The 20,056-nt window shown below is 37.3% G+C and overlaps 1 gene segment (V, D, J or C); it reads left to right on the forward strand.

The window, feature by feature from the left end:
* Positions 1-20,056, forward strand: part of LOC127687767 (Ig heavy chain V region 3-like) — a 507,571-nt gene that overhangs the window by 415,894 nt on the left and 71,621 nt on the right.

The following is a 20,056-nucleotide window of genomic DNA, read 5'->3' on the forward strand; positions in this document are numbered from 1 at the left end:
ATTACTAAATCACTTTTTATCAGACTACTTTGTCATCACGTTGTATCTACCTGTTAAATTATGTAGATTCTGAGATTACATATAAGTGTTTGATCCCATATTTATTTTCCCTCTGAGACTCAGTAGTCATCCCTACATTCACTATCCTTTCTAGAACATGGACCCGTACTGATACAGCATAACATCTCACTGTCCATTGCATACCAGTTGCTCAGCTTTGTTCTGTAGAGTATTTGTGAACATGTGTATATGCATCCACATGTCTTATGTTTGTTTTTGGAGACTTTTCTTCTGTTTGTTTCTTTTGTCTTATTCCCATTTATTTACTTTTCATTTATCTAACTTTGTTTATCTTTTTTATTATATTCATGTCCTTTTTGTATTCTAATTAAAGAAACAGAATCAAGTTGGGATAAGATTGGGAGATATTGGTAAGTTAAATCAGTATTCAATGTATATTGCATGAACAAATATATTTTCAATAGAAATAGACTGAAGAGAACATTTATTTTTTTATTCGATATATTTTTTATTTACATTTCAAATGATTTCCCCTTTTCTGGCCCCCCACTCCCCAAAAGCCCCCTTCCCTCCCCCTGTTCTCCCACCCACTCCTTCCCACCTCCCTGTTCTGGTTTTGCCTTATACTGCTACACTGAGTCTTTCCAGACCAGGGGCCACTCCTCCGTTCTTCTTGTACTTCATTTGATGTGTGGATTATGTTTAGCGTATTCCAGTTTTCCAGGCTAATATCCACTTATTAGTGAGTGCATACCATGATCGATCTTTTGAGACTCGTTTACATCACTTAGTATGATGTTCTCCAGCTCCATCCATTTGTCTAAGAATTTCATGAATTCATTGTTTCTAATGGCAGAATAGTACTCCATTGTGTATATATACCACATTTTTTGCATCCACTCTTCTGTTGAGGGATACTTGAGTTCTTTCCAGCTTCTGGCTATTATAAATAGGGCTGAGATGAACATAGTGGAGCATATATCCTTATTACATGCTGGGGAACCCTCTAGGTATATGCCCAGGATCTTCTGGAAGTGATGTGCCCAGTTTTCTGAGGAACCGCCAGACTGATTTCCAGAGTGGTTGTAACAATTTGCAACCCCACCAGCAGTGGAGGAGTGTTCCTCTATCTTCACATCCTTGCCAACACCTGCTGTCTCCTGAGTTTTTAATCTTAGCCATTCTGACTGGTGTAAGGTGAAATCTCAGGGTTGTTTTGATTTGCATTTCCCTGATGACTAATGAAGTTGAGCATTTTTAAGATGTTTCTCTGTCATCCGAAGTTCTTCAGGTGAGAATTCTTTGTTTAACTCTATACCCCATTTTTAATTGGGTTATTTGGTTTTCTGGGGTCTAATTTCTTGAGTTCTTTGTATATATTCGATAGTAGCCCTCTATCTGATGTAGGGTTGGTGAAGCTCTTTTCCCAATTTGTTGGTTGCTGATTTGTCCTTTTGATGGTATCCTTAGCTTTATAGAAACTTTGTAATATTATGAGGTCCCATTTGTCAATTATTGATCTTAAAGCATATGCTATTGTTGTTCTGTTCAGGAACTTTCCCCCTGTACTGATGTCCTCAAGGGTCTTCCCCAGTTTCTTTTCTATTAGCTTCAGAGTGTCTGGCTTTATGTGTAGGTCCTTGATCCATTTGGAGTTGAGCTTAGTACAAGGAGACAAGGATGGATCAATTCGAATTCTTCTGCATGCTGACCTCCAGTTGAACCAGCAGTTAATAAATAAACAAATAATGCTGATGACATCTTTGTGAGTAACTATACCATATACTCAAGTGCCCACACTTTAGGTGTCATGTCTTTGTTTAAATTGCTCAAAGTTTAATGAGTAGCTAGGCCTAAAATTATGTAAATGTAAGGCAGTTGTCATATATATAATTCTAAGGTGTAGTGAAATACATAAGTAAAATGTAGGGGTTTTAACTCCTCCCATTTTCTCTATTTATCTGTCTCTGTCTCTGCCTCTCCTTCTCCCTCTCCCTCCTTCTCTCTCTCTCTCTTTCTCTGTTTCTCTGTCTGTTTTTCTGTCTCTCTTTCTCTCAGTGAGTGTGTGTATTCCAATTTGTTTGTTTTTCTTTTTTTATTAATTTAAATTCTATTTTCTCATTTTATAAAGAAACAGAGTAGAGTTTGAAGAAATTCTCAAAAGTGTTGGGGAATGGAAAACAGTAATCAGAATATATTGCGTGCAGCCATCTATTTTCAATAATACATAGAGAAAAGATTTGTAAAATATTAATAAACAAATTTCTGATATCTGTTGTGTAATTTCCCATATTCTCAAAAGTCTCATGTCTTTGTTTAAATCTTTAACGTGTATTCAAAAGCCAGGACTGAAAGTCATATATAAAATGTGTAATGCTTAGATGTTGTAAAATATATGAATAAAATGTTTGGGTTTTATCCTCTCTAGTCTCTAGTCTCTGTCTCTCTGTCTCTCTGTCTCTTTGTCTCTCTGTCTCTCTCCATCTCTCTCTCTCTAACTCTCTTCGTGTGTGAGAGTGTTCTTCTGGGTGTATATTCAGTAATGAATTTTCCATTCTTAATCTCTAGTGGCACAGAATAATTTCTACTAGGAAATCTCTTATTTCTTGAATGCATCCCTGCACATGTCATAGAAGGAAATACACCATGTGAAGGTGCAAATGACAATAGATTGCAGATTGACTTTGTAAACCTGGACTGGATTTTAGAGAGTCTGAGCAGAGACTGTTCATTTTAGGTAAATTTCAACTTAATAATGGAATTTAGAAAAGGGTCTCCAGGAAACAATAATTTCCGTACTCATTCTAAATCTAGCTGCTCAGCAAAGCTTAAGGGGTGATCACATATGAACTCTTTAATAAAAGTTTCTCATGAGCACGTATATACTTCTATTGCTAAAGCCTAGAGTCTAGTGTGGTCTCTGAACAACAGATTACAGCAGGCCATAAAGTGCAAGTCACAGTTCCTGTAAGGCTGGTAATTGTCTAATGATGAAAGAGTCTGGCACAATCATTCTGGGAAACTAGGATATGTTCTGTCAGCCCAAATACCAAAAGTCACTAGTTTGTTATGAACCTCCACTCTCAGGTTTCTGAATGGAGTGCAGTTATTATTTTTTCTTCTTTCTTGAGGATCCATCCCGGTGTGGCTAAAATTCCTGAACTAGAAACAGCAGTATATTTGAGTAAAATAAGAAAGATTGATAAATGAATTGAACAAAAAATCCAGATGATGTAAATTCACTTGTCAATGGACACCTTGTTTTTTCATAATGAAGCCAGTAATTTAAAATTAATGAAAGAATCTTCAGCCCACTGTTCTTGGCTAATTAAATCTGTATTTGGAAGAATGCAAATAGATTCATATCAGTGTCCATTCACAATATTCAAACCAAGGTGATCAAATCATCAATAAGAAGTCAGATATCTTGAGCCAAAAGAAAAGAATGTCAGAAGGATTTCAAATTCATTAACACAGTACACAACATTGTGAATAGAACAGCAAAGCACAAGGACTAAGAATCATAATTGATAAATGTGACTTCATGATATTGAGAAGGTTCTGTCAGGCAAGGAAGGCTATCAAAAGGACAAACAGTAGCCTACAGGGTGGTTCCCAGTCTACAGGATGGGAACCAATTCCAGATGTGACAGAAGGCATATATCTACAATACATAAGAAAGTATACATCAAAAAAGTCATCCAATTTAAAAATGGATTGTAGGTCTAAGCAGAATTCTTAAAAATGGAATTACTATTGAAAAACAAGCACTTAAAGAATGGCCAATAGACTTAGCTTACCATGTAATGTAAATCAAAGGAGTCTGAGTTTCTATCTTACAAATGTCGGAATGCCGAAAAAAGAAGTCAAGAGTGTGTGACAATGCTGATGAGGATATGTAGCAAGGTGAACACTTCTCCATTGCTGTAGGAGTGCATGCTTTTATAGCCACTCCGGAGCATACATTTAAATTAAAATTACCATTCCAAGTAAATATTCTCTGTTAGTTAATATTGCTCATAAGTATTTCATTTATTACATATGAAATTTATTGAAATGACAAACATCAATTGCATATATATTTAAAAGGAAGCTTCAAAGTTTCAAACATGTGGTATCAAAAACCTATTCATCATCATTGCCATCAATATTGTATGTAAAATTATCTGTAAGTTTTGCCACTGACAGGTTCATTTCTTCAGCTGGAAATAATTGTTATTTGGAAGCAAAGACACTGATGCTCCATTCACAAGACTGAACTCATGTAGCACTTTAGGGCAAGTGTAGATGCTCTGATTCCAAGGTATCCTCCAGTGACATGTGAAGCCTTTGACTCGGGAAAAGCAGAGCGAGAGAATCTGGGTATTTTGCATCATCTATACTTCATTACATTTTATTTTTCATCATTTATTTTGTGCATAACAAATTCATAGTATCAGTCCATGTTGTGAGTTTTGTGACTCAGGATAGGAGAGAAGAAAATATCTACGTTAAATACTGTCTTTGTGGCTGTCCAGAATCCTGAAGGGTGGAGAAGAAATTATATCCACACACTAATACCATACACTGCCAATTATATATGAATGTAGACAATATCCTGAAACTGAAGGCCACCTTTGTTTGTGCACAGTCTTCTGGACTTCACCTGGGATCAGTTTTATAACTGTCGTGTCTTGATTTGCATTTCCCTAATGGCTAATGATGTTGAGCATTTCTTAAGGTGCTTCTCGGCCATCTGAATTTCTTCAGGTGAAAATTCTTTGTTTAGGTCTGTATGCCATTTTTCATTGGGTTATTTGGTTCCCTGGGGTCTAACTTCTTGAGTTCTTTGTATATTTTGGATATTAGCCCTCTATCAGATGTAGGGTTGGTGAAGATCTTTTCCCAATTTGTTGGTTGCCATTTTTTCCTTTTGACAGTGAGATTTCACCTCACACCAGTCAGAATGGCTAAGGTTAAACACTAAGGAGACAGCAGGTGTTGGCGAGGATGTGGAGAAACTGCTGGTGGGATTGTAAGATGGTACAACCACTGTGGAAATCAGTCTGGTGTTTCCTAAGAAAACTGGAAATGACACTTCCAGAGGACCCTGCTATACCTCTCCTGGGCATATACCCAGAGGATTCCCCAGCATGCAATAAGGACACATGCTCCACTACATTTATAGCAGCCTTATTTATAATGGCCAGAAGCTGGAAAGAATCCAGATATCCCTCAATGGAGGAATGGATATAGAAAATGTGGTATGTATACACAATGGAGTACTATTCAGCAATTAATAATAATGAATTCGTGAATTTTTTTGGCAAATGGATGGAACTGGAAAATATCATCCTAAGCAAGGTAACACAATCACAAAAGAATACACATGGAATGCAATCAATGATAAGTGGATATTAATTAGCCCTGAAGCTCTGAATACTGAAGATATAATTAGCATATCAAATGATTCCCATGAAGAAGGAAGAAGAGGGCCCTAATCTGTTAAAGGCTTGATCCAGCATTGTAGGGGAGTACCAGGACAGAGAAAAGGGAGGGGGAAAGATAGGAGAATGGATGGAGAGAAGAGAACTTATGGGACATATGGGGGCACTGGGAAAGGGGAAAGCTTTTAGAATGTAAACAAAGAATATAGAAAATAAATAAAAACCAATAAAAAATAAAAGAACTGTCCTGTCCTGTGTTTAAGATATGATAATCTTTCAACCTGGTATGATGTCTCAGGTTTATGTTTCACGTCAAGCCTCGTTTACAGATTTACTTGCAGACCTTTTATTCTTTTGTATTAGATACATTCTTTATATACATTTCAAATGATTTCACCTTTCCTGGTCTCTCCCAAAGTCCCATAAGCCATCTCCCATCTGCTGTTCCCCAATCAACCTCCTTCTGTCTCCCTGTCCTGGTATTCCCCTACACTGTGGAATCCAGCCTTTCCAGAACCAGGGGCCTCCACTCCATTTGCTGTCCAAGAAAGCCATCCTCTGCTGCCTTTGAACCTGGAGCCAAGGATAACACCATATGTACTATCTAGTTGATGATTTGGTCCCTGGGAGCTCTGTGAGTACTAGGGGGCTCGTATCCTTATTCCTCCTATGGTGCTGCAAACCCCTTCAGCTCCTTGAGTCCTTTCTCTAGTTCCCCCATTGGGGAACTTGTGCTCAGTTCAATGGCTGGCTAAGAGTGGCCTCCTCTGTATTTCTTATGCTCTACAAGTGTCTCCCATGTGACAGCTATATCTGGCTGTAGTCAGCAAGTTCTTGTGGGCATCAATAATAGAATCTGGGTTTTGTAACTGTATATAGGATGGATCATTAGGTGACTTAGTTTCTGGATGGTCTTTCACTCAGTCTCTGCTCCACACTTTGTCTCTGTATCTCATTCTGTGGGTATTTTGTTCCCCATTCTAAGAAGGACCAGACTATCCACACTTTGCTCTTCCTTCTTCTTGGATATCATTTTATATTGAATTGTGGCTTAGGCATTCCAAGCTTCTGGGCTAATATCCACTTATCAGTGAATGCATATCATGTATGTTCTGTAGTGATTGGGTTATCTCACTTAGGATAATATTTTCCAGTTCCACCCATTTACCTATAATTTTCATAAATTCACTGTTTTTAATAGCTGAGTAGTATTCCATTGTGTAAATATACCACATTTTTTTTTAATCCATTCATCCATTGAGCTGGATTCTTTCCAGCTCCTGGGTATTATAAATAGGGCTTCTATGAACAAAATGAAACATGTGTCCTTCTTACATGCTGGGGAATCCTCTGGGTGTATTCCTAGGAGTGGTATAATGGGGTCCTCTGGTAGTATCATGCCCAGTTTTCTGAGGAACAGCCAGACTGATTTCCAGAGTGATTGTACAAACTTACAACCCCACCATCAGTGGAGGAGTATTCCTCTTACTCTGTATCTCACCAGCACTGTTTCTCTTGAGTTTTTGATCTTAGCAATTTTGACTGGTGTGAGGTGAAATCTCAGGGTTGCTTTGATTTGCATTTCCCAAATGACTAAGGGTGTTGAACATTTCTTTAGGTGCTTCTCAGTCATTTGATATTCCTCAGGTGAAAATTCTTTGTTTAGCTCTATACCCCAGTTTTAATAGGGTTAATTGGCTCTCTGGAGTCTACCTTCTTGAGTTATTTGTATATTTTGGATATTAGCCCTCTGTTGGACATAGGGTTCATAAAGATTTTTTCCCAATTTGTTGTTTGCCGTTTTGTTCTATTGAGAGTGTCCTTTGCCTTACAGAATCATTGCAATTTTATGAGGTCCCATTTGTGAATTCTTGATCTTATAGCATAAGCTATTGGTATTCTGTTCAGGAAAATTTCCCCTGTGCCCATGTGCTCAAGGCTCTTCCCCAGATTTACTTCTATTAGTTTTAATGTGTCTGGTTTTATGTGGATGTCCTTGATCTACTTGAAATTCTTAGGCAAGTGTATAGAATTGTAGAATATCATCCTGAGTGAGGTGAGCCAATCACAAAAGAACACACATGGTATGCACTCACTGATAAGCAAATATTAGCCCATTAACTCAGAATACCCAAGAAACACATCACATATCAAATGATGCCCAAGAAGAAGGAAGGAGAGGACCCTAGTCCTGGAAAGGCTCAATGCAGCAGTGTAGGGGAATACCACAACAGGGAAATTGGAAGCAGTTGTTTGGGGAACAGGGGTAGGGAAGAGGGCCTATGGGACTTTCAGGGAGGGGGGATCATTTGCAATGCAAATAAAGAATGTCAGATAAAAATAAGTAATTAATTAAATAAAATTATCCAAGAAAAATAAAGAATGGATCGATTTGCATTCTTCTGCATGCTGATCTCCAGTTGTACCAGGACTATTTATTGAAAAGGATATCTTTTTTCGACTGAATGGTTTTAGCTCCTTTCTCAAAGGTCAAGTGACCATAGGTGTGTGGGTTCTTCAGTTGTGCTCGACTGATCTACCTGTCTGTCACTGTACCAATACCAGGCAGTTTTTAACACTATTGCTCTGTAATACTGCTAGAGGTCTGGGGTACTGATTCTCCCAGAAGTTCTTTTACTGTTGAGAATATTTTAAGCTATCCTTGATTTTGTTTTTGTTTTGTTTTGTTTTGTTTTGTTTTGTTTTTTTGTTATTCACGGTAAATTTGAGACTTGATCTTTTTAACTCTATGAAGGATTGAGTTGGGATTTTGATGAGGCTTGCATTGAATCTGTGTATTGCTTTTGGCAGGATGGCCATTTTTACTATATTATTTCTGCAGTCCTTGAGCATGGGAGACCTTTCCATCTTTTGAGGTCTTTTTCAATTTCTTTCTTCAGACACTTATTGTTTGGATAGAGTCATACCAAGATACTTTATATTGTTTGAGGCTATTGTGAAGGGTGTCCTTTCCCTAATTTTGTTCTCAGGCTGTTTATCCTTTGAGTATAAGAAGGCTACTCATTTGTTTGTGTTAATTTTATATCCGGTCACTTTGGTGAAGTTGCTTATCAGCTGTAGGAATTCTCTGATGTGTTTTTTTTGGGGGGGGAGGGGTGTTTCAGTGTACTATCATATCATTTGCAAATAGTGATACTTTGACTTCTTCATTTCTGATTTGTGTCCCTTTGACCTCCTTTTGTTATCTAATTGCTTGAGGTAGAACCTCAAGTAGTATATTGAATAAATATGGAGCGAGGGCAACCTTTTGAAGTCCCTATTTTTAGTGGGATTGCTTCTATTTATTCTCCATCTAGTCTGATGTTGGCTATTTGTTTACTGTATAATGCTTTTACAATGTTAATTATGGGCCTTGAATTCTTATTCTTTCCAAGACATTTACCATGAAATGATGCTGAATTTTGTCAAATGGGTTTTCAGCATCTAATGAAATGACCAAGTGTTTTATTTCTTTTATGTAGTGGATTACATTGATGGATTTCCATATATTGAAACATCCCTCCATCACTGTGATGAAACCTACTTTATCGTGTTGAATGATTGTTTGATGTGTTCTTGGAATCAGTTGGCAAGAATTTTATTGAGTATTTTTCTATTGATATTCATAAGAGAAACTGGTCTGAAATTCTCTTTTTTTGTTGGATCTTTGTGTGGGTTTGGTATCAGTGTAACTATGGCTTCATAGAATGAGTTTGGTAGTGTTCCTTCTGTTTCTACCTTATCGAATAGTTTGAAGAGTATTTTGTTAGCTCATCTTTAAAGGTCTGATAGAATTCTGCACTAAAACCATCTGGTCCTGTGCTTTTTTTGGTTGGGTGACTTCCAATCTCTTTAAGGGTTATGGGACCATTTGGATGGTTGATCTGATCCTGATTTAACTTTGGTGTTTGATATCTGTCTAGGAAATTGTCCATTTCATCCAGATTCTAAAGTTATGTTGAGTATAGTCTTATGAATTAGGATCTAATGATTTTACAAATGTCCTCACTTTCTGTTGTCATATGTCCCATTTCATTTCTGATTTTCTTAATTTGGATACTGTATCTGTGCCTTGTGCTTAGTCTGGCTAAGGGTTTATCTATATCGTTGATTTTCTCAAAGAATCAAGTTCCTGCTTTTGTTGATTTTCTGTATAGTGATTTCTGTTTCTACTTGGTTGATTTCAGCCCAGAGTTTGATAATTTCTTGCCTTCTGCTCCTGTTGGATGTATTAGCTTCTTTCTGTTCTAAAACTTTCAGGTGTGCTTTTAGGCTGTTCAAGTATGCTTTCTCCAGTTTATTTTTGGAGGCACTCAGAGCTATGAGTTTTCCTCTTACCACTATTTTCATTGTATTCCATAATTTGGGTATACTGTGTCTTCATTTTTATTAAATTCTAAAAAAATATTTGATATCATTCCTTATTCCTACCTTGACCAAGGTATCATTGAGTGGAGCATTGTTCAGCTTCCATGTGTATGTGGGCATTCTGTTGTTTTTGTTGCTATTGTAGATCACCCATTCTCCAAAGAGATCTGATAGGAGTTTGATATTGTAATATCTCTTGAAGTCTGTTTTGTGAATAATTACATGGTCAGTTTTGGAGAAGTTATCATAAGGTGCTGAGAAGAAGTTATATTCTTTGATTTAGGATGAAATGTTCTATACCTATTATATCCATTTGGTCTAAAACTTCTGTGAGTTTCATTGTGTCTCTGTTTAGTTTATGTTTCCCTGATCTGGCCATTTAGGAGAGTGGGGTGTTGAAGTCACCCACAACTATTGTGTGAGGTGCAATGTGTGCTTTAAGCTTTAGTGAAGTTTCTTTTACTAAAGAGGTTGCCCTTATTTTTTTTTTGATTTTTTTATTTTATTTTTTTATTTACATTGCAAATGATTTCCCCTTTTCTGGGTCCCCACTCCCTGCAAGTCCCATAAGCCCTCTTCCGTCCCCCTATTCCATCCACCCCTTCCCACTTCCCTGTTCTGGAATTCCCCTATACTCTTGCACTGAATCTTTCCAGAACCAGGGACCACTCCTCCATTCTTTTTGGGCATCATTTAATTTGTGGATTATGTCCTGGATATTCAAAGTTTCTAGGCTAATATCCACTTATCAGTGAGTACATACCATGATTGATCTTTTGAGACTGGGTTACCTCACTTAGTATGATGTTCTCCAGCTCCATCCATTTGTCTAAGAATTTCATGAATTCATTGTTTCTAATGGCTGAATAGTACTCCATTGTGTAAATATACCACATTTTTTTGTATCCATTCCTCCATTGAAGGACATCTAGTTTCTTTCCAGCTTCTGGCTACTACAAATAGGGCTGCTATGAACATAGTGGAGCATGTGTCCTTATTGCATGCTGAAGAATCCTCTGGATATATGCCCAGTAGTGGTATAACAGGGTCCTCAGGAAGTGACATTCCCAATTTTCTGAGGAACCGCCGGACTGATTTCCAGAGTGGTTGCACCATCTTGCAATCCCACCAGCTGATAAACACCTTCAGCAAAGTGGCTGGCTACAAAATCAACGCAAGCAAATCAGTAGCCTTTATATATTCAAAGGATAAGCAGACTGAAAGAAATTAGGGAAATGACCCCCTTCACAATAGCTACAAACAACATAAAGTATCTTGGGGTGACTCTAACCAAACAAGTGAAAGATCTATATGACAAGAACTTCAGATCTCTGAAGAAGGAAATCGAAGAAGATCTCAGAAAATGGAAAACCTTCCATGCTCGTGGATTGGCAGGATTAATATAGTTAAAATGGCCATCTTGCCAAAGGCAATCTACAGATTCACTGCTATTCCCATAAAAATCCCAACCCAGTTCTTCATAGAGCTAGAAAGAGCAATTCTCAAATTCATCTGGAATAACAAAGAAAAACCCAGGATAGCTAAATCTATTCTCAACAGTAAAAGAAGTTCAGGGGGATTCAATATCCCAGACTTTAAACTCTACTACAGAGCAATAGTGATAAAAACTGCATGGTATTGGTACAATATCAGGCAAGCAGATTAATGGAATAGGATTGAAGACCCAGAAATGAACCAACATACCTATGGTCACTTGGTCTTCGACAAAGGGGCTGAAAGCATCCAGTGGAAAAAAGATAGTCTTTTCAACAAATGGTGCTGGTTCAATTGGAGGTCAGCATGCAGAAGAATGTGAATCGATCCATTCTTATATCCTTGTACCAAGCTCAACTCCGAATGGATCACGGACCTCCACATATAACCTGACACACTGAAATTAACTGAAAAAAAAAAAACTGGGGAAGACCATGGAGGACATGGGCACAGGGGAAAAGTTCCTGAAGAGAACACCAATAGCTTATGCTCTAAGATCAAGAATTGACAAATGGGACCTCATAAAACTACAAAGTTTCTGTAAGGCAAAGGATACCGTCAAAAGGACAAAACGTCAACCAACAGACTGGGAAAGAATCTTCACCAACCCTAAATCCGACAGAGGGCTAATATCTAATATATGCAAAGAACTCAAGAAAGTAGAACCCAGAGATCCAAATAACCCCATTAAAAAGTGGGGTACGGAGCTAAACAAAGAATTTTCACATGAAGAACTTCGGAGAGCTGAGAAACTCCTTAAGAAATGTTCAACATCATTAATCACTAGGGAAATGCAAATCAAAACAACCCTGAGATTTCACCTCACACCAGTCAGAATGGCTAGGGTCAAAAACTCAGGAGACAGCAGGTGTTGGCAAGGATGTGGAGAAAGAGGAACACTCCTCCACTGCCCTTATAATTTGAGCATAGGTGTTTAGAATTGAGAGTTCTTCTTGGAAGATTTTTCCTTTGATGAGTATAAAGTGTTTTTCTGTATCTTTTTTATGACTTTTGGTTGAAAGTCTATTTTACTAGACATTGGTTGGGCACTCCAGTTTGTTTCTTGCGACCATTTGATTGGAAAATTGTTTTCCAGCCTTCTGTTCTGAGGTAGTGTTTGTCTTTGACACTGAGATGCATCTCCTGTTTGCAGAAAATGTTGGGTCCTGTTTATGTATCCAGTTTGTTAGTCTGTGCCTTTTTATTGGGGAACTGATTCAACTGATGTTAAGAGATATTATGGAATAGTGATTGTTGATTCCTGTTATTTTTTATGAAATTTTTATATTTGTTTCATTATCTTCTTTTGGGTTTGTTCAAAGAATTTAATTTCTCCCATTTTCTAGTGTGTAGTTTCCCTTCTTGTTTGGTATTTTCTATTCATTATCCATTGACGGGCTGGTTTTGTGAAAAGATATTGGGCAAATTTGTTTTTGTTATGAAATAACTTTTTTCTCCATCTATGATAATTGATAGATTTTCTGGGTATAGTAACCTTGGTTAACATTTGTGTTCTCTTAGGGTCTGTATGGAATCTGTTTAGGCTCTTTTAACCTTCATAGTCTCTGGTGAGAAATCTGGTGTAATTCTGATAGGCCTACCTTTATATGTTACTTGATATTTTCCCCTTCTGCTTTTAATATTCTTTGTTTGTTTAGTGCATTTGCTGTTTTAATTATTATGTGATGCAAGGAATTTCTTTTCTGATCAAATCTATTTGGAGTTCTGTAGGCTTCTTGTATGTTCTTGGGTGTCTCTTCCTTTAGGTTATGGAAGTTTTCTTCTATAATTTTGCTGAAGACATTTGCTGGTCCTTTACATTGGAAATCTTCACTCTCTTCTATACCTATAATCCTTAGTTTTGGTCTTCTCAATTTGTCTTGGATTTGCTTGATGTCCCAGGTCAGGAGCTTTTTGCATTTTTCAGTTTCTTTGACTGTTCTATAAATGCTTTCTATGGTATCTTCTGCATCTGAGATTTTCTCTTCTATCTCTCATATTCTGTTGTTGATGCTTGGATCCATGACTCCTGACTTTTTTGCTAGGTTTTCTATGCTCAGAGTTGTTTTCCCTTGTAATTTCTTTATTGTTTCTATCTCTATCTTTATATCCTGTATATCTTTGTTCAATTCCTTACATGTTTTGTTGTGTTTTCCCTTAGTTCTTCAAGGGCTTCTCCCTGTTTACTTGTGTTCTCCTGTATTTCTGTAAGGGAGTTTTTTAAGTCCGTTTTAAAGCTTTCTATCAGCATCATGAGCTGTGATTTCTATATCCAAATCTTGCTTTTCTGGTGTGTTGGGGCATCCAGGACTTGCTGTTGTGGGTGAATTGGGTTCAGATAGTGCCATATTGCCTTGATTTCTGTTAGTAACTTTCCTACATTTGCCTTTTGCCATCTGGTTATTTCTAGAGTTGTCTTGCTATCTCTGGCTGTTGCTTGTCCTGCTGTGCACCTGCAAGCCTGTCTCAGTACCCCCTGGAAGACTGGCACTCCCTTGTTTCAAAGTGCTGTGGTGCTGCCCAGCTCCTGGGTGCAGGTGGGGCCCTAGCACACCAAGTCCCAAGTGATCTTACACTCTGGTTTTCTCTGCATTTCTGGCTGCACCTGTCTGCTCAGTAACAGGAGCAAAGATTGCAGCCTCACCTATAAACAGGAGACTCCCTCTAAATATGTGACTCCCTCCAGGGCTGATGTCTCCTGGTTGGTTAGGTGCATATTTGTGTGTGGCACTGCCCAGCTCCTCGATGCATGTGGGGCCCTAGCATACAGAGTCTCAAGTGATCTTACACTTGTGTGTTCCCTGCATTTCTGGCTGTAACAGGCTGCTCAGTCGCAGGAGTGAAAATGGTAGCCTCACCTCTAATTTTGATACTCCCTGCAGAGCAGATGTTCCTTGGCAGGATAGGTGCACAGATGGCTGTGGCCCAGCTCAGCTCCTGGGTAAAGGTGGGGCCCTGACAGATTGTGTCACAAGTGATCTTACACTCAGGTGTTCTCTGCATCCCTGGCTGCAACCTTCTGCTCAGTCACAGGAGCAAAGATCCAGACTATTTTATTACCTGATTAAGAAGCAGCTCTAATGTGGTAGTAGAATTTCGGGTTATAGTAGGGATTTTTATGTTTAATGATGCTTATTTTTCAGCAATTCACATTATTTCCCTCCTTCCCAAATCAAATACTAATGGCTAGATTATATTTACATTTCATGAGGTTAGATCTTGCCTCTGGTAGGAGACATTATACTTCATGTAAATGTTTTCTGTTTGGTGTTATACTCTGCAGAAATCATCAGTGTCAGTCCTCAACCCATACAGCATTTTTTCCACACAAAATAAAAATAGTTCCATCATTTTCAATACAAGTGAGGGAGAATTTCAATGTCAAGGATGAATTGACAGTTCCATTTTACCTAACAATTGTTTCTGCTTTATGCCTTTCCCCTCACATGTCAATGTGATAAACAGGGAGGCACTTTCATGTTTAAAGCACTGATTGGGAATACATTAAGTAAACTTTTAACTTGAGTATATCTGAGACTTGGAATTTTGAAGACTATAAAAAATTCAGGGAAATTTTAGAGTAAATGAGCTGCTCCAAATTTTCCAAAATATTTTATCATTGTTAATACTTCAGTGGCAGCTTGATTAACATCTATATTTATATTGCATAGTTAGAAGAATTTTATAGAATACATAAAATATTTAATTTTTATATCAAACACTTAATACTTATTCTCAGACTTTTAATCTTATACCCAGAAATAATCCATAACAAGTGAAAAATTCAGGAAGCAAATCTTCATCCATTGGAGCTCATATCACAGACATAAATCAACATCATACTTTGTCTATGGACAAAGCATCTGAAATGCATATCCATGCCTGGTTAGGCATGATGTTCTCTCTAAGTCGAATCTGTTGTCTGCATTTTACATATTCAGGATCTGGCCCTCTGACATTTTCTTTCAAACCAGCCAACATGGCCATGTTTCGATATCATTCCATGATCATTTTGTCTCTTTTGGACCCTTCTAACTGCCTGACTTTAATGTGGACATTTGTGAGATCATCGAATATAATGGAGAAAATTTCAGATACTATGAAATATTCTCCTATTTATACACAGATAATTCAATTATAGATGAAAAGTCTATATTATAATGATAACTTGGGAAAATAGAGAGATGCAGGGCATTCTTTCTTGTAGGTTCTTATTGAAGCGGCAGAGGGGTAAGTGTGTCAGCGGTGGGTAAGATTTGGTCTTAGGAGTCTGGGGCAAAGGCTGTCTTAAAAGATATTTAGGGTTGTTATATAATAATAAAAAATTACTTCTCTAAGTCTAAGTTACCTGACTACTCTATCAGAACTGCCTTCTGTTATCCTCTGAGGCCAGAAACTTCAGTACAAATAAATGTCCTTTGAATGATCTTAGCTCTAACTTTCTACCTTCTAGTTGAATGTCGCAGGAAGAAAAAATGTCACTTAGAGAAGTGATTATAGATTTTATTAGTAATGTGTAAAAAGTTTCTAATTAAAGATATCTAAATGGAAAAGCAGAAAAATCCTAAGCAAGGAAAGTCAAAATTTGTCTAAGTGAGAGACTGGAAAAAATTCTACTCTAAGTGGGGAAAGGAAAAAAATTCTTCTTTCTTCCTCTCTCATCTCTTTGTCCTCATTTCTTTTCCCTCTTTCAGAATACATGATTACATCATTTCATGATACATCATTTCACACAAACAATCAAATCATAAATTAAAGTAGAGGTTTACAACAGAGACTGTTTAGATGCATATCCATTAGGAGTAATTATCTAGGTAAACATCCATCACCTACCTCAGTTACACAGGTTCACTGAAGGTTTAAAAACCACAACTAAGTTATTAGTTCTTGAGTTCTTTGTATACATTAGATATTAGCCCTCTATTGGATATAGAATTGGTAAAAAATACTTTTCCAAATTTTTGGTTACCATTTTGTCCTATTGACTGTGTCCTTTCCATTAAGGAAGTTTGTAATTTTATGAAGTCCCATTTGTTGATTCAGAACATAAGTTATCAGTGTTCAGTTCAGGAAATTTCCCCCTGTGCCCATATGCTTGAAGCTCTTCCCCACTTTCTTTTCTATTAATTTCAGTGTATCTAGCTTTATGTGGAGGTCCTTGATCCACTTGTACTTGAACTTTGTGCAAGGAGATAGGATTGAATTTACTTGCATTCTTCTGCATGCTATTGGCCATTTGGACCAGCACTGTAGGAAGCTGCCAAGTGCTGCACCTTAAAGTTTCTGCCTTCTGCCCCCTCGCTGGCAGAAGGCCCCTGAGTATTTGGAAAGCCTGCTGCTTCTTGCCCCTTCTGCATAGAGACAGTCTATCAGCAGGTCCCACGGGGCTTAACCTAATTTGATCTTGGGACAGCATAAAAAGATTTGGTGGGCACTCCCCAGAAGAAGAAGAAGCTTTGTTCAAGGTTCCTGAATAAACTGCTTGGAGGAAGAAAACTCCCTGATGTGGCATTATCTCTTGCTGGACAAGGGGGATCGCGACACAACACCACTTTTTCAAAAGGCTACCTTCTTTGTACTGGATGGTTTTAGCTCCTTTTTCAAAGATCAGATGACCATAGGTATGTGGGTTCATTTCCTAGTCTTCAATTCTATTCCATGGATCTACATGCCTGTAACTATACAAATACCATGCACTCTTTTTTCACTATTGCTCTATATTACATCTGGAGGTCCAGGATGCTGATTCCCCAAAAGTTCTTTTATTGTTGAGAATTGTTTTTGCAATCCTGTTTTTTTTTTTGTTATTCCAGATGAATTTGAGAATTTCTCTTTCTAACTCTTTGAAAATTTGAGTTGGAATTTTGATGTGAATTGCATTGAATCTATATATTGTTTTGGCAAGATGGTCGATTGTACTATATTAATCCTGCCATCCATGAGCATGGGAAATCTTTTCGTCATGTGACTCTTCTTCAATTTCTTTCTTCACAGACTTGAATTTCTTGTCATAAAGATCTTACACTTGTTTGGTTAGAGTCACACCAAGATAGTATATATTGTTTGAAACTGTTGTGAAGGGTGTAATTTCCCTAATTTCTTTCTCAGTGTCTTTATCCTGTGAAAATTTGCATGATTAGCAGTGTGTACCTGTTGGACTAGGAAGACAGTAGATATTGCAACTGATCCCAAAACAGCACCTAAGTTTACAATGTCTATGTTTACTTCAGCTATAAATCTCATAGGTCATGAAAGAGAATTAACAGTCTGTATGAAGGCAAATAAAGTAACATCAATACATCAAGTCTGTCAGTAAGTAATTGGTGACAAAGCATAAGGTAGCTAGTATGCAATGAGAAAAAGCATTATGACACATTGTGAAGTTATACAATTGGTCAAATATCATGCGGGTAGGAAATACTACTTATAGATTTATGTTTAATAATTTTATATCTCTTGTATCCCCTGGGCTTAGAATTAAAATTCCAATCAGATACAATTAGGAACCATGTTTTCATTGCCTTTTTTTTTTTTTTTTTTTTTTTTGCTGATTGCCGAGGTTTCTGTCATGGTGGAGATCTGCACATGATGATGGTTTATGTGGACTGGAAGGAAGGGCATATGTGGAAGTGTTTGTCCATGGAGAAGGCCTGGCACAATCAGCTGTTCTGGTATCTATAGGGTCCTATAAATATATGAACAGAACTCCTTGAAAAAATCTAGTGTTTTATTATCCAGTTAGTATACCTTTACTTTATTACAGGCTTAAATGCTTAATGATGGACTTATTTATTTTTATAGAGTATGAAAAAATAAATGAATAATTATGATTTCATTTTGTAATTTGGTTTCTATTTCTTTTAAGGTTTGATAAGCTCATTCCACAATACCATGTCTCTGTGAGCTATAGGGTGTGTCAGTGGAATATAAGAAACTAAGAGTTCAACACCAATATTAATGGCTTTTTAAGTTTAAGCAAGCACATTGATGTTGAGTCCTTTGTATATCGAAGATTTTAAAATAATGAAACAAATACTGTATCATCTCATTGAAAGTCTTCCCAAGTTCTCCAAAGACTATGAGAATTCAGTGTACATATTTGGAGCAATAAAGGCTAACTTCCAAAAGGCAGGCCATATGTAATGTTTGTGTGCTTTAAATCACAAGGACATAATCTTCACCTTCATCATCATCATCATCATCATCATCATCACACTCCATTATCTTTAACTGAACATGGTAACATATTCCCAAGTGGAGCTACAGACTCAGGCCAAAATCTATTGAGTTATTTGCCCCTGCAGTTATATCCACAGCATCTGTCTAAGGTTCAAAGGAAGTGTACGGGATTCATTTCCTCAAAGAGGATTAGATCTTGGACCTAAGCATCCTCCTGCCTGACCCATGTGCCTTTTCATTCCTTCCTCTCCAGTTCTTCTCCAGCTGGACTAGAACCTTATCTAAGAAGTGACTATTCATGAATATGCAAATTGCTTCAGTCTATGGCACTAAATACAGGGATGTCCGTGCCCTGAAAATAACTTATGATCAGTGTCCTCTCCACAGTCCCTGAACAGACTGACTCTAAACATGGGATGGAGCTGGGTCTTTCTTTTCCTCCTGCCAGTAACTGCAGGTAAAGGGATCACTAGTTTCAATTCTGAATAGAAGATAGGGACTAAGGTGACAATGACATCTACTCTTCCATTCTCTCCACAGGTGTCCAATTGCTGGTCCATCTGAAGCAGTCTGGAGCTGAGCTGGTGAAGCCTGGGTCTTCAGTGTATCTGTCCTGCAAGGCTTCTGGCTACACTTTCACCAGCTAAAATATTCACTGGGTAAAACAAAGGCCTGGACAGGGCCTTGAGTGGATTGGATGGAGTTTTTCTGAAAATGGTAATACTTACTACAATGAGAGGTTCAAGGGCAAGGCCACATTGACTGCAGACAAATCCTCCAGCAAAGCCTACATGCAACTCAACATTCTGATATCTGAGGACTCTGCAGACTATTACTGTGCAAGAGACACAGTGTTGTAACCACATCCTAAGTTTGTCAGAAACTCTGGAGGAGCAGGAAGCAGCTCTGGGACAAAAAATTCTAATATTCAGACTAGCTCAGCAATAGCAATAGGAATAGAAATTCTAAGTGTCCATTTAGTGTCTCTGCCCCAGAGTCCTATGGTGCCATTGTCATTTTTATAAAAGGACATCTATGAATAAAGGGATGCTAATTTATGATAAACCTATAAGACATTGTACATTGTCAATACCAGTGACCACTTGCTTTATTGAATAAGAAATAATTGCATGTTTCTTATTCATTTAAACAATAAAACGTGAAAAATATGATCATGCATGATAAAAATGTCACTATATTCTGAATGACCAGAAGTTTTTTCAAAGAGATGTGAATAAAGTATAATAGGAATTTGATCTATAAAATCCAAATCACCAACAGTCATTTAAACAAACTTTCCCTTCATACTCTTAAGTATTATGGGACTTGAGGTATGCTAATAATTCTAGCTGTGTGTTCCATCAGAAGTTGCAGTATCTTAGAATTTGAGAAATATTTGTAGTAGAATGCATAAACATATAAATATAATTCCTATAGTTTGGTCAATATATTACTAAATCAATTTTCATTGAGCTCCATTACAAACATTACTCATGTACTTGTTAATTGAGGTAGGATCTGAGATTACACATTATTTGTATGTAATTTTTATCTAAATATGGCATTTT

Source organism: Apodemus sylvaticus, chromosome 6, assembly GCF_947179515.1.
Source record: "Apodemus sylvaticus chromosome 6, mApoSyl1.1, whole genome shotgun sequence".
NCBI classification, from domain to species: Eukaryota; Metazoa; Chordata; class Mammalia; order Rodentia; family Muridae; genus Apodemus; species Apodemus sylvaticus.